The following is a 14,181-nucleotide window of genomic DNA, read 5'->3' as shown; positions in this document are numbered from 1 at the left end:
CAGGGTATTATTCTCTCCACAATAAATATGACCATTCCTCACAACATGGTGGAGGAGAAAAAAAGGGAACGTTTATTGTAAATAAGACAAACTAGTTCTTCTTATTTACAGTCTCATGGAGTGAGTGCACTTGAATGTAGAGATGACTATTTTCTGCTGACAACTCAATGAACCCTACCCCACAGGCTGAGAGGGGCTACGAGAGGGTAGTAGCACACAGATACCAAATAGACTGTTGAAACTTTGTTTTGTTAAAAAAGACAAACAATCATAGCCAGGATTCTCCAGTTGAGTACAAAGGAAATAAATCACTTTTTGTTCAATTCACACTTATATTTTTCCTTTGTTGTGTTTTTATTTTCAAGCTTGATGTGTGAGTCTTTGCGATGGGTAGAATGAGCACAAGGAGAGAAATTAAGATGTTTAAACTTAAATCCAAGTATATGAACTACATATATATGTTGCATATATTATATAGATGTCTTTCTAAATGTTAATACCTTCTAATGTAAAATAATAACACACCATCTATATCACAGTAATTACGCTAACCCTCAATACGTTTTAACCACCTTTTTTTTAAAGATAATTTTACTGGGGGCTCTTACAGATCTTATAACAATCCATACATCAATTGTATCAAGCATATTTGTACATATGTTGCCATCATTATTTTCTAAACATTTACATTATATTTGAGACCTTGGTATAAGCTCCTCTTTTTACCCTCCCTCCCCAAATCCAGCCTTTGTGATCCCTTGTTAAATTATAAATTATTATCATTTTCATATCTTACACCAAAGGGAGACAGAGATTGGTGTAATCACCTTTTAAAGTCAAGTGTTTAAATAAAGTTCTAACAGAAAAAACAAAATCATGGTGCTATGATTTCAGATCAGAATAGTTTTACTTTTTCTTGCTTTGAGATATTTCATTGCTCCAGAAATATAAGAAGGCGATGTCATGAAAAATAGTAAATTAAAATGAAATTTTCATTTCATTTTCATGGCTAGTTGAAACAATTAAAAAATAAAAATTGTTATCTCTATTGAATAGATATATAAAAAAACAAAACCAAGTGAGCGGTTTGACATTTTTGGACTACTGGGGTGGAACTGTTAATGGGTAGAAGCAGCAGTGATCAGTGCCCTACTCACACTGGACAATAAAGGATGGACTTGTTCCAAAAGGTATAGGTCAAGTTAATGGCAGAATTAACTTGAATGGGACTGCCATAGCTTCTAAAGAAAAAAAAAGTGTTACAAACTTACAGTTTTACCATTGTTTTTATGACTATAGTATCAATGAATATGAAAATCTCAGACATATCTTTGAGATCAGAAACTGAGCCAAATATACTACCTCTTCCATCTCCACTTTTGTCGTATTTATATTTGCAATGTTACCACTATTCTTCAAGTTTTCTCTGGGGATATAATTTAATGTCAGCACTTCAGAAAATGAAACCTTTTATCCACTCAATTCAGATTCAAGGAAACCTTAAAGGACAGAGAAGAACTGTCTCATAGAATTTCCAAGATTATGGATCTTTAAGGAAATAGACTTCTACCTCTTAGGATGAGCAGCTACTATGTTAAAATCAATGACTTTATTCCACACAGGTCAACCCTACATTGATAAGGAATCCTTTTCTCGGTTGTGTTTTAAGTGCTTTTTAACATTAGGAGCTTATCTGCTTTCAGTATATTAGATAGTGTTCCTGTATTACTCTGAAAATGTTCACTGGCCAATTGTTTGGAAGTAGGTTCCCATTTCTACTCCCTACTAGTTCCCTCCTGGAAGCTACAGTGAAACACCTCCATGGGTGACTGTGATGTTATCGGGAATGCTTGTGGCATCGTTTCCGAATCACAGCAACACACAAGGCACCACAGTATAACGAACTGACAGAGGGTTAATGAGAGAAAAGCCCAGACACTTCTAATTCTCTATTGGCAAAATGGAACTTGAAGAAAGATGGCAACAAAATTCCAGGCTTTTAGATTCAATGATATGTTAGATGAAGAATAAGCAGCCAGTGATGCCGTGCAACAAGTACCCCCAAATGTACATCAGATGATCATAAAAAGTTATGTGAATAGATGTTACAACAGATGTAAAGCTCAAATCTAAAGCTGCTTCTATTTGTTGTTTTTAATCTTTTGTATAGGGAGGATACATTATAACTAGCAATGGATGCAATGTTCATGCACAATGATGCTAAGCTATTTGTGAAATTGCTAGTTGAAATATGAAAGGCAGTTTTAGAATGAAAAACTGTTACTTGGGTGGATTTATAAGTTGGGCTAGTAAGTAATTGAAGTACAAGTTAACCAAGAAAAACAGTTACTTATTTTGAGAATTGTTCTCTGCTCCTCTCTTCATAGTATATCCTCCACTTAAGTTCTGCTTGACTATCACTAACATCCATTAAGTAACATCCTTTTCAGTTTGAGAACTTTGCTATCATTGAGGCAGTTGTTGACTGAGGAAATACTATTTTAACTTTTAGCTGTATTCTCTGATGATACATTTCTCATAATCCTTTCATGTACATTAATTGGCCTTGCATCAGCCTTATTGATTGTTGTGATGCTGCAGCCTCTAAATGTATGCCATTGTTTTGTTTCTGTTCTCTTTTTACTCCATCAGCTCAGCTTCCTGAGAAGTTGTGTTGAATATTGTAAAATTTTGTTTTTTGCGTTGGTTGCTTTGTCTCATTTTTATCTGTATGACTAATGATCTATTGTTATTATTATTAATTATTGCCTTTCAGTTAATTTCCACTTGGAACCAGCCCCAGTTAAACAGAATGGACCCGCAGTCCATAGATGTTCCCTCAGAGGGTCTCTGAAAGCAGATCACCAGGCCTATCTTCTGAGAAGCTTCTGGAAGGGTCTTACTATCCACCTTCCGCAACAGGCTCACCAGCTTTTCATCAAATGCTCAACTCATTTGTGCCAGTAAAGGATCTCTTCAAGATAGTTTATCCTTTGTCCACTTGGAGGTATCAATACATTGTGGGCTCCCAATGTATCATAATGAAAATTTTCATTCTTTTATTGTGTCATTAACAATAAGCAAAATCAAGGAAAAGGATAATTTGGTCCATTCAATCTTTTATTCTTCAACAGACAGTTTTTGGAGCCATGATACCCAGTGTGGTAATTACATAATTTGGTGACTATTTGGGACTTGAGAGGATTAAGAGTGAAGGGGTGGAGTCTAGTCTGTCAATCAGATCATAGCCAATGTGGGCATGGCCTTTCCTGAGAATTCTAGGAATTCCTGGATTTTCTCCTTGGGGGCAGGAGACACTCTCTTTCATGACTCACTCTCTGAGAGACACTCTACTGACAAGACACATTGCACTACGATGACAGACCCCTATGTTCCCTGGGAACTGGAGGAGCCACATGGCGACCCATGCCAGCACGAAGATGCTTACAATACCATTTGACCCATGAGAATTCCCACCACTGGTTTGTGATCTTCATGCATTTGGTGTCATTGCATGTGTTTAGTGATTCTGAAGAGGACTTCATAGATTGTTATCAGACATATGGGCTAAAATCGGACTTATGGACTTGATCTGGACTGGACTGGGATGTTTTCTCAATATTCAACTGCCCTCATATATTAAGCTCTTTCTTATACACATATGAGTCTCCCTGGATTTGTTTACCTGGAATAACACACCCAGATTATTATACATATTGTCCTTCTCTTTACCTTCAGAGAAAAATGAAACTTCATAAACTCCCCCCTCCCCTAATTACTGCTTATTTTCCCCTATATTTTTATTGTCTGCTTATCAGCCAAATGTCTTAGCCTCTGGCCTAAGCCTGTGCTTACTCCTGAAACAATTCATGGCTAGAAATTTAGACTTTAAGCCAGAGGAGAGGAGATGGGGGAGGAAATTCTAAGTTTTCAAGTCCCTTAATTTTCCAGCTTTTTCAGGAAGGAAAAACCAGATCTCCATAGTATAAGAGTCTTTGTCTATGAGCAGAGAATTCCAAAATCTAAGCACATAAATGCATACACATGACATCTCATTCAAATATGGTGTACTTCCTGTATATTCTCTCTGGTTTTAAGTCAGAATTCAAGGCAGAAACTTCATTATAATCATTCATGTTTCTCTTTGCAGGGGCAGTGAAGTATTTAACGTGGCTCCTCTAAGCCAAAAGCTAGACCTCCTACCAAACAATCTTTTCCTGCTTGGTTCTGGAAAGAAGAGGAGGGTTGGTACTTTTAGGATTCACCTCGGAGTAATTGTGAACAGGGTTCCCTGGACTGCCATCCTGCTTTGTATAAACTGAGCTCTCTGAGAAGCAAAATGAGGGATCTCGTGACCAGCAAGAGCCAGGAGTGGAGTGTAACCTCTGGAACCGAGACTCCTGTGCAGTGAACCACATGTGACAGTTATCCAATCAGAGAGGAGCAACAGCAGAACCAGGAGCCAGAATAGGAACAGAGTGGTGGACGTTCCAACCCAAGGTGTGAGCAATGCTGAGTACCTGTGTGGGGGATGCTGGTTTGTGGAGTGGGTTATTGTTGTCCACTTAATTGGGAGAGCTGGGTTTGCTGACCCATGGAAGTGCAGTTGACTGCCTTTAGGTTGAGGCTTCCAGAAAAGTTTTATTCCCATTTGGGCCTTTATTAGCAGGACTGAAAAGAACATGTCCTGATAAACTAGACTCTTTCTCACTGCCATTACAACTTTCTAACTTCATTAATAAACGTTTTAATCATGAATTTTGTCTGTGAATTTCTTTGTAGCCTTTAAAGTGAATATGAGAACCCAAGGAATTAAAATAGAGAAGATTAAGATATTACACTCTTTTTACAGATTTCCTCACTTTTAACACTACACTCAACTCATTATTAAATCCAAATAACAATATATTCCCTGTTCTTTTAAATCCATGCCATTCTAATTGCCAACGATTTTTCACCTTTAGAATGAACAGTTGGGATGATTTCTTAAATCTGATCTCTCTCTTTCTAGCATTTTCCTAATTAGGATCAGTTTTGAAGACATTATTGGGTATACGCTGAAAAAGCATATACCTTATCTCATTATTGTTTCATTTATGAAAATAAAATAGTAGTTATTACTTCCCTATATAATAATAAAGCACCACTTATATCATGGTTTATTAATCTTCTGAAATCATTTCTAATTTTTTTTACCTACCAATAGGCAACTCTACAATCTCAGATCATTTTTCTCTGAAAAGGTTAAATTGCTTTCCTTAATACTCCTGTCTTGACTGAAAATCCCAAATTACTACCATTGAGTTGATTCTGATTTCTAGTGACCCTATCCATAGGGTTTATGAAATCACAGGGTTTTATGAGAGTAGACAGTTTCACAAATATTATAAAGAAGACACCAATTTGTAAAGATCAACTCCTTCATTTTACAATGTAATTAGCTAAATCATTAAGAATAGTTTGTCATAGGTTAGAAATTATTAACTTGCATTGATTGATTCATGCATACCAAACTCATTCATCTTACAAACTTTTTAGAGTGGTTGCAGAGAATGTTTATAACACATAAAAAGAAGAAATGAATAAACGAAAGGCCGAGGGAAAACCCAATCATAAGACCTGGGCTAAAACAAACACACAAATCAGCAAGTCGGACCGGGACACACTCAAGAGAAATTTACTTCTACCCTCCATGGTTAAAAAAAAAAAAAAGTATAGAAAAAGTATATGCTAAAAGTGTTTTTAGTGGTGTTATGTACATTTCAAAAAAAATCATATTTCAATATAAAATAATATCTAAATTTCAAGATTAGGATAAATTCTCTCTAGAACCTTGAAAATCAACTTTTCTGATGTTGCTAACAGTATTCTTTCGAGTGAACAGATTAAAAACCACTGTCCTCATCACTCTTTCAACACACATCCATAGTCCATATTTACAGATATTTCAACATTGACTGCATTATTGTAAACCTGAACAAGAAAATTGCATTTGCCAATTAGAGATAGCCCAATTTTGTAAGAGTCATTATATATCTATATCAATAATATGCATATATAATTTAGGGCTGTTATGAGTCTGAATCGAGTTGATGGCAGTGGGTTTGATTTTTAGTATCCAGAGAGCAAGAGCAGTCCCAGTAGTCCCCCACAGACTTTCATCTATGCTTATCAGCAGAGCTAGGTGACAGAACAACTTCAAAGTGACTATCAGATTGTGATGATATGCATAGAAATGAATACAAGTCTCTCATTAAAAAACAAAGCACATAGCTATGTCTTCGATAAGCAACTGTCCTTGCTTAGTCTGGATTTCCCTCAATTGACAACTGCACACGATAAGCACAAACTTCTGAGATTGACTAGTGTTCTTTTCTTCCATGAAACTTAGCACACACCTTAACAGAGAAAAACAAAAACAAAATGCAGAATGTCAACTATCAGAATGATTGTTTACTAATGCTCCCCTTTCTTCTATTTCTGATTCAATGGAAGCATAATTAACATTATAAGTTGAAGATAACATTGATGTATAGTACACATTGATATTATTGTTTCTCCTTTCTTATGACTCATTTGTTGTTAAGCACAGCTCCGAATACAAATTTTGATCCTTTGATACTAGATGATCCCTGAAGCATTATTGCTCTAATTCTTTTATGGAGCTTGCTGATGTACTTAATACTCTTTGTTCCTGCTGTGCACATCACAGCAGTTCATGTCTATTTTGTTTATTCTAATTAAAGGAGAGATGTGCAGGAACATCATGACCCACACCATAGGGGTCACAGGAGGATTGCTAAGTTGGCATCCTTTCTGCAATTGTAATAGTCTTTGTAATAATCCTGACCATACTGCACTCATTTATATTCTCTGGCTCTCTGGTTGATTAGATTTGCAAGGTCTATACAAGACATTATTCTGTATCACAAAGAATATGCACTTAATTGTGTATAAAGAATTAAAAGTGGAAACTTCAAAATTTGTTTTTAGGATAAGTACATGTAAATGCATAGTTTTAATCCAAGATCTCTTCCACAAATAATTATTGATAGCAACCAATGCTTATTAACTATTGTTCTATTCTTTGTAATTATTGGAGAAAATTACACCATCTTTTATATTTCTTTCTCACTTAATAAATAATCCTGATTTGTGTTGTCTATATTGCTGTGTCTGAATTGCAGTATTGGCAAAAGATATTAAATTCACCCTGAATGAACAAATAGAACTATCTTGGAAGAAGTACAGCCAGAATGCTCCTTAGCATTTAGGGTATCAAGACTCCCAAGCTTTGGAGGTGTTATCAGGATGACTCAGTCTCAGGAAAAGAACACTGTCGTATAAAGTTAAGGCCGTGGAAAAAGAGGAAGCTCTTCGATGAGATGGACTGACACATTGCCCGCAACAAGAGACTCCACTATGATTGTGAAGATGATGAAGGACAGAGAAGTGTTTCATTCGATTGCCTATAGGGTTCAATTGCACCTTAAATAATAACACACTTTTAAAAGTAAATGAATAACTAGTGTTGGTGGCTGTCAAGGATCCATCATGCATGCATTTGATCAGATACTATTTTTCTCCATTAAGATATATTTTGTAACATAATTAGTTACATGTACTATTTTAATATGAGTGAAAGTTGAATGCTGATATAATCAGCGCAAAAGATTTTTTTTTTTAGGTTTTATTACGTTTTGGTTGAAAACTGCACTGAACGCTAAATGTTCACCTTTACAATAAACAAACACAGGAACAGGAACTCACACTAAAACAAAACATACTTTAGATAGCCATTATTCTGTTTGGGACAGCTTTAAAGTTTTTCTTTTGTCACAAAAACAGGAATGTACCTATCTATACACAGGCTCAAAATAGGCAATCTTTCCAACAAAAAGCCTATGTGTCACAAAGACTATGAATATAACATGTATCTAATTGATACAAATCTAAGAGGATTTGTTAAAATCAGTAGCATCTAGTAACACATCTGAAGTGTTCTTGTATAAAATACCATGTGAAGAAGAAAAGACTTCATCATGTCTCAAAAAGTGGGTTTGTTCATTGGCAATCTGACACGTGACCATAAAAAGGGTTTCCCGAGACATAAGGTAATGCAACAGTACTATTGAAACAGCTCGGTTCAAGACTTTCCACTCCATAAAATAGCTGAGGATCTGAAACTGAAAAAATAGATTTGAATACAAACAGCTTGTGAAACTTAATACTTTTTTTTCTTTTTCTCTCTTTTTTTTTCTTCATCATCGGGCTTGTGCCCCTGGGCCCACTCAGTCTTCAGTTCAGGGGTGAGGACCCTTGTGGACGGGCGCCTCTGCTGTCTTCGGTCCTTGGGCACAGTCGTGACAGGCAAGCCGTGTCAGCCCCAGTGTGACCACATGGTCATCTATCAACAAAAGGGAACCACAAGGGACCAGAGTCATGGTGGGGGTGGGTGGCTGGGTTTTCCTTTTTGGAGGAAACTCCTGATGCAACATTCGAGAGCAAGATGCTCTGGACCACTTGTGCCCCAGGGGGCTGAAAAGGGAAAAGCTCTACTTTGCCCTGGTGATTGGATGCACAGATGAGACAGTGAACACATGAGGATAGAAACTGGCCAGTCACAGCCCCCGGGCCTACACTCGCCTGTCGGTCAGTGCGGTGGTGGCAGCCACAGCCGGGGTGTGTCGTCCAGAGTCACTTCAGAAGATGATCCTGTCCTTGGCTCGTCCTGCGCACTGCTGACACTCGCTTGGTCCTAGGTGCATCTGTGTGACGCTGGCCTCTGCTAGTGCTCATTGGGGTACTCCCGATTGTCCCCGTGTTTTGTGGGCTGGTGGGGAGAAGGAGCCTAGGAGCGGTGTGCCACCGTGGGGAGGCTATGGGTGACGGGGATGCCCCCGGTGATGATGCCTTCCAAAGCTGCAGGAAGTCCTCCCGGGCCACATCCACGATGCCCTGTGGGTACCGGTATGTGGCACCATTGAGCTCCGGATGAATTGCTTGCTGATCCATGCTGACCAGGGAGCAGCTGTGACAAAGAATTCCTTGTTCTCACAGTCCCTTAGACTTTCTGGGATGCGACCTGTGATGGTCCGGCCGATCTCTGTGGCAGCGGCCTCCCGCATCTCCAGGGAGGCTTGCTGACTGTACCAGGCCGTGTGGGGCGTGCAGATGAGGTTCGGGGCGTCTTTCAACAGGCCCTGGGCAAAGCTGAAAGGCTCTGATTCGTGCATGTCGAGGCTGCCCGTCTTATCCGCCCTTCCTTGAGGGCTTGGGCTAAGGCTTTCTCGTCCACCAGCCCGCGTCGATCTGCGTCACCAGGAAGGCTCCTTGTCTCACCTGCTTGATGGTGAAGTCATTGAAGAGGTGGTGGCTATGCTCGTTGAGGTGACAGTGCAAGGACCCGCAGTCAATCTGGTACAGCAGGTCCTGTAGCGTGTAGATCCACTGCATGCCCAGGGACTGCTCAATGCCGTCCTGCAAGTAAGGGTCATAGACGTTGAAGCCGAAGGCCTTGGCTCGAACAGCGACCGCCTGCCCCATGCGACCAAAGCCGATGAGGCCCAGCGTCTCTCCTCGGATTCGGGCCGCACCCGAGGCCACCTCCCGCATCTGCTCAATGATCTGGACCCGCTCTGTGCCCTCGCGCAGCGCCTGGTACAGCCACGTGTTCTGTCTGTAGAGGTTGAGGATGTGGCAGATAATGGAGTCGGCTGTCTCCTCCACAGCGCCCGAGGGGATGTTGCAGATGGCGATGCCCAGCTCGCCGGCGGCCTTGATGTCCACCTTGTCGTAGCCGCTGCCTATCCACAGGATGACGCGTAAGGCCTTGAACTTCTCCAGGTCTTCCCTGGTCAAGGTGATGGTGTGGTACATCATGGCACGGACGGCTTCGTTGAGCACCTTCTCGTGGATCTCCTGCGTGGCCTCGGCATAACAGAAGGCCATAGTGGCCAGGTCCTTCAGGATGGGCATCTCCACGGTGCAGTCCCGGCCATCCAGCAGCGTCACCAGGGGCCAGGGGTGCAGGGGGCCGTTGATGATCTGGGGTCGGATACCTTCACAAATTCTGTCCAGTCGCTGTCGCTTGACTTTGTGCTTATCCACAAGGGCCATCCTCTAGCGAGCTTTGCGACTCTGATTCAAACAGCAAAACCATCCTTTAAGAATTTAGGAGACCTCTCAGGAGCTCCCGTGCAATATGCCACCATGAACCCAATATAAGTCTGCCCACCAACACTATAGTTCACACGCAGGGCTGTACGTTTTCTGAGGGGAACCCCGCGTCATTGGGTCACAACCATCTAAGACAATACAACCCTTGTCCTGGGCAGCCAGCGTCCAAGCGAAGGCCGCCCACCTGGGAGGCGGCGCGACAGTGGCTCCCACCCCCCTGCAACCAGCGGTGGCGGTGCGGCCCCCCTTCAGGCAGCATGGCTCCCAGCTCGCTCCTTGCACATGGCTTTTTTAAGGACTGATATAGTACCTATTAACATGGAGATTCATATTTATGTTTATAATGTATAAATATGCTCATTTTTGTACGTAGCTTAAAAGAAAGTACTGTAAGAATTATGTGTTTGTTGAATATCTCTTATTATGGTGTATCTTATAAATTATAGAGACTATTAACAGAGGCAAAATTATCACTTTAGTGAGAACAAAGATGAATAACTATTTTTCATATTAGTGAAAAATGACTTTTAAGGCTTGAGATAAGTCTGATCCTTTTGAGGTAAGTCTGATCCATGAGATAAGTCTGATCATATATACTTCTACAAATTAAATCTACCCTTGTATTAGTTATAGAATGAATATTTCTCAAATGCATGATAAAATTTTGGAAAGAGAAAATGATACATGCAAATCCCTAAGGATTTTTCTAATATTACTATTATTAACTCTAAAGATGCTACTATAATTGTTTGAAGTAACAATGGTAACCTCAGAACAAGGAGGCTGCTATTTTGGATTAGTACCTCAAAGCTATTAAATGAAAAGTTTTCTATGAACTTACTTCTGTTTTTGATAAGTGCTGTGAAAGAGAGCAGTTGACCTTGTACATCCTCAAATCAGTCTCTTTGACCAGATAGGAAGACGATGGAAGAGGATGCTATCTCTCATTTACATTTTCTAATAAATATAATTGAGTAGAAAACAAAACAAAACATAAAAACAGCTTCCTATGGGAAATGGGGTTAGCTTAGTGATTTCTCATTAACCAGTTCAAAATCTATTATTCAGTCAACATAAATGAAACTTCTTGATTAAATCTGTTTCGTATTGTGATAAATTCATAAACTTCATAAATGAATGTTCCCCCATTCTTTGAAGTAAGTTAATCTTTTCACAGATGTATTTCAGTTCCTTGAGGGAAGTATCGAGCAAAATCAGTTTTACTAGAAATAAGTTAATTGAACTTTTAACTAAGACACTGCTAAAAGGCATATATGTTTTAAGGGTTAAATTTAGAAAAGTGCAAGAGAGTGCATACAAATGGAAAGACTTCGCATGCCTTTGGAAGGCATTCAGTTTGAGAAGACATAGCATAGGTTATCCATATGTGAAATCAATCTTCTCTGATCAAAAATATTTACGTAGATCAGAGCTTAAACTTTTGTAAGCAACGTTTTAGCTCCTTTATAATCTCACTTTAATATGCTTTTTCCAAAAATATATCGTATGTGAAATTTTCACTGCCTCTCAACTGGCATAAATGAACTGAGGATCTATCACCGCTGTGGCTCTGCTTCCACCCTTCTTTCTGCAATGCCTTATCTGACTCCAATGACCTTCTAAAGTCCGTTGGCTCTCAAGTTCCTTTTCTTGCAATCCAAAATCATTCCCGGATACTCTAGAGCACAGATAGCTGTTCCTGTAGTGACACCATAGCAGCATTATTATTTGAAACTGCCTATTTGAGATTCAAGCAATGTTTCTCAGAGGTTTTATTGCTATTTTATTTCCAAATAACTTCCTTTTATTTTTGTATTTATATTGTTTCAGTACAAGTAACTTTGAATTTTGTGATAATAAAAGGGATGCCTTTATATCTCCTAATAAATTATATTACCATGTTCTAATATCTCCTAATTTTTGGAACCTATGTATAGAGTACATAGTATTCAGTAAATGACTGCATAATTCATCTGAAGGGACCTTGAGCCATAGAATGCTACACAGATGTCTGATAGCATAGATATTCTAATATAATCTTCTAAAGGTGTTCCTTTTACAAGTAAATCTATGGGTACATTTTCATTTCTCTTTTTTGTAAGTGAGATATCTTTATTATTGTTATATTGTGCAAATGTGACTAATTAATTATGCGACATCTCATCTATGTATTGAAGGTGTTACTTTATTGAAAGATCACATTTACATTCTTAGTCAATCTTTTATGTAAAGTGACATTTTCTTACTTACGTTTACCTTTCTATTCTGCACGTTGTTGTGTACCCTCCTGCCATGATTGTACCTAATGACAACAAAGCACACTAATTAAAAATAAATTTGATCATATCAGAATATATGATAAGACGGTCACTAGGTTGATGCAGAACTGGAAGAAGGAGAAAATCTTATATGTAAATCCCTGCATTCAAGTTCACATAAAAATGAAAATGTGTGGGATTTTCCACAAATTAAGTCATAATCTCTATAAAAATTGACCCAAGACATATATATACTAATATTTTATATGTTGGAACTCTTTAGATGAAGTGAAAAAAAGGTGCAAAACTTCCCTGAGTTTAAGAATTTATTGGTTTGAGATGCTCATTTTGGTACAAATTTTTTATTGGCTCACAAGGAATCCAATTTCCAGGTTCATTACCCAAAACAACACAGAAATTTGAAACAAGAAAATATCTTAGTGCCTGAACTATAGATCAAACTGTAATTCATATACTTCATTCCCTTATGGATTCTTAGGATAAGAAAAAAAAGGAACAGAGGCAATTTTTCTGCCCACTTGATCGATGTTCTATTTGACCTCTGTAATGCCCTCTTACCATAACCTTTTAAATACCATCTGCTCTTTTTGTGAAGTGTGTGATGGGAAGGAGTCACTTGCAGACAGCAATTGATTATAAGAGCATTAATCAAGGGCATGGATTATCTGCAGCATGACAGTGTGTGCTGTAGTTAAGCAATCTGGCCTTCAGTGTGATTGGAAAGGGTAATCCTTATGTGAAAGCCTAGAATCGGCTTAGCATCATATGTTTAAGGTGAGCAGAGCAAATAATGCATGAACATTTATCGGAATCTAAGATAAGTTTCAGCAATTTGGGGGCTAATTTGTTTACTCAGGCTAATAGGATTGGATTGATTATAATATGCTCTCATAAAATGCTAGACATAGCTCAGATGTTTGTTTTAATCACAGAGCACAAATAAAGGATAACAAGTCTTTGCTTCAGACTTGACAAGCGCTGGCATTTTCTACTATAATGTGAATAATGTAAATACCTGGTGTTTTTCTCCCCTAGCAGTGAGTAAATTCTGATATCAACCCATAAGAAAAAATATGAAGTATAAACAAAGAAAAGAAGGTTTTCTTAAACTTCCTTTACAAAAAAGGATTCTAAATTCCCTTGAAAATACCTTTCTAAATTATTAATAATTGCAAAAGACATTTCATTACACACCAGCAATACGGAGTTACTAAGAAATGCTAATGTATGTATGTTCTTGTATGTGGGTGTCCTCTTCTGTGCGCTGGAAGAGGGGGGAGAAGGGAGGGAAACGTGGTAGAGGAATGGAGAGAGTAAGAGATGGAAGATAATCACATGGAAAGAGAGAAAGAAAGAAAGAGAATGTTTAAATGTAAGCACTTTCCTATTACCCTTTTATGCTTATAAATATTTTTCCAGGGCAACCTTTCTTGTTCTTTATTATTATTTTAATTACTGCTGTGAACACATATTGAAAGTCAAATCATCTCCAAAGTGTAATCAATTATATAAGTTACTTATCTCGGTTTTAAGAAAGAGATACCAATCTGGCTAACATAAGCAGAGCAAACTTGTACTTGATGCTCCAAGGGATCTCATTGGGATGACTGATGAATTCTATTCAGAAAATTGCAACAATCCAGAGAAACATTAAAAACAGAATCACAGATAATGTCACAAATCAAAAATAATCACATTAGGCTGACACCACTGCCTTTCTTTA

At 38.4% G+C, this 14,181-nt stretch overlaps 1 pseudogene; it reads right to left on the bottom strand.

Moving 5' to 3' along the window:
* Nucleotides 1-8,788: 8,788 nt before the first annotated feature.
* Nucleotides 8,789-10,144, bottom strand: LOC101639325 (annotated as a pseudogene).
* Between the last annotated feature and the right edge of the window lie 4,037 nt (nt 10,145-14,181).

Source organism: Echinops telfairi, unplaced genomic scaffold (genome assembly GCF_000313985.2).
Source record: "Echinops telfairi isolate 266 unplaced genomic scaffold, ASM31398v2 ScPeMD7_6;HRSCAF=24_1, whole genome shotgun sequence".
Classification (NCBI taxonomy): domain Eukaryota; kingdom Metazoa; phylum Chordata; class Mammalia; order Afrosoricida; family Tenrecidae; genus Echinops; species Echinops telfairi.
The sequence above is the reverse complement of the archived record's forward strand: the minus strand, read 5'-3'. Positions and strand labels throughout refer to the sequence as shown.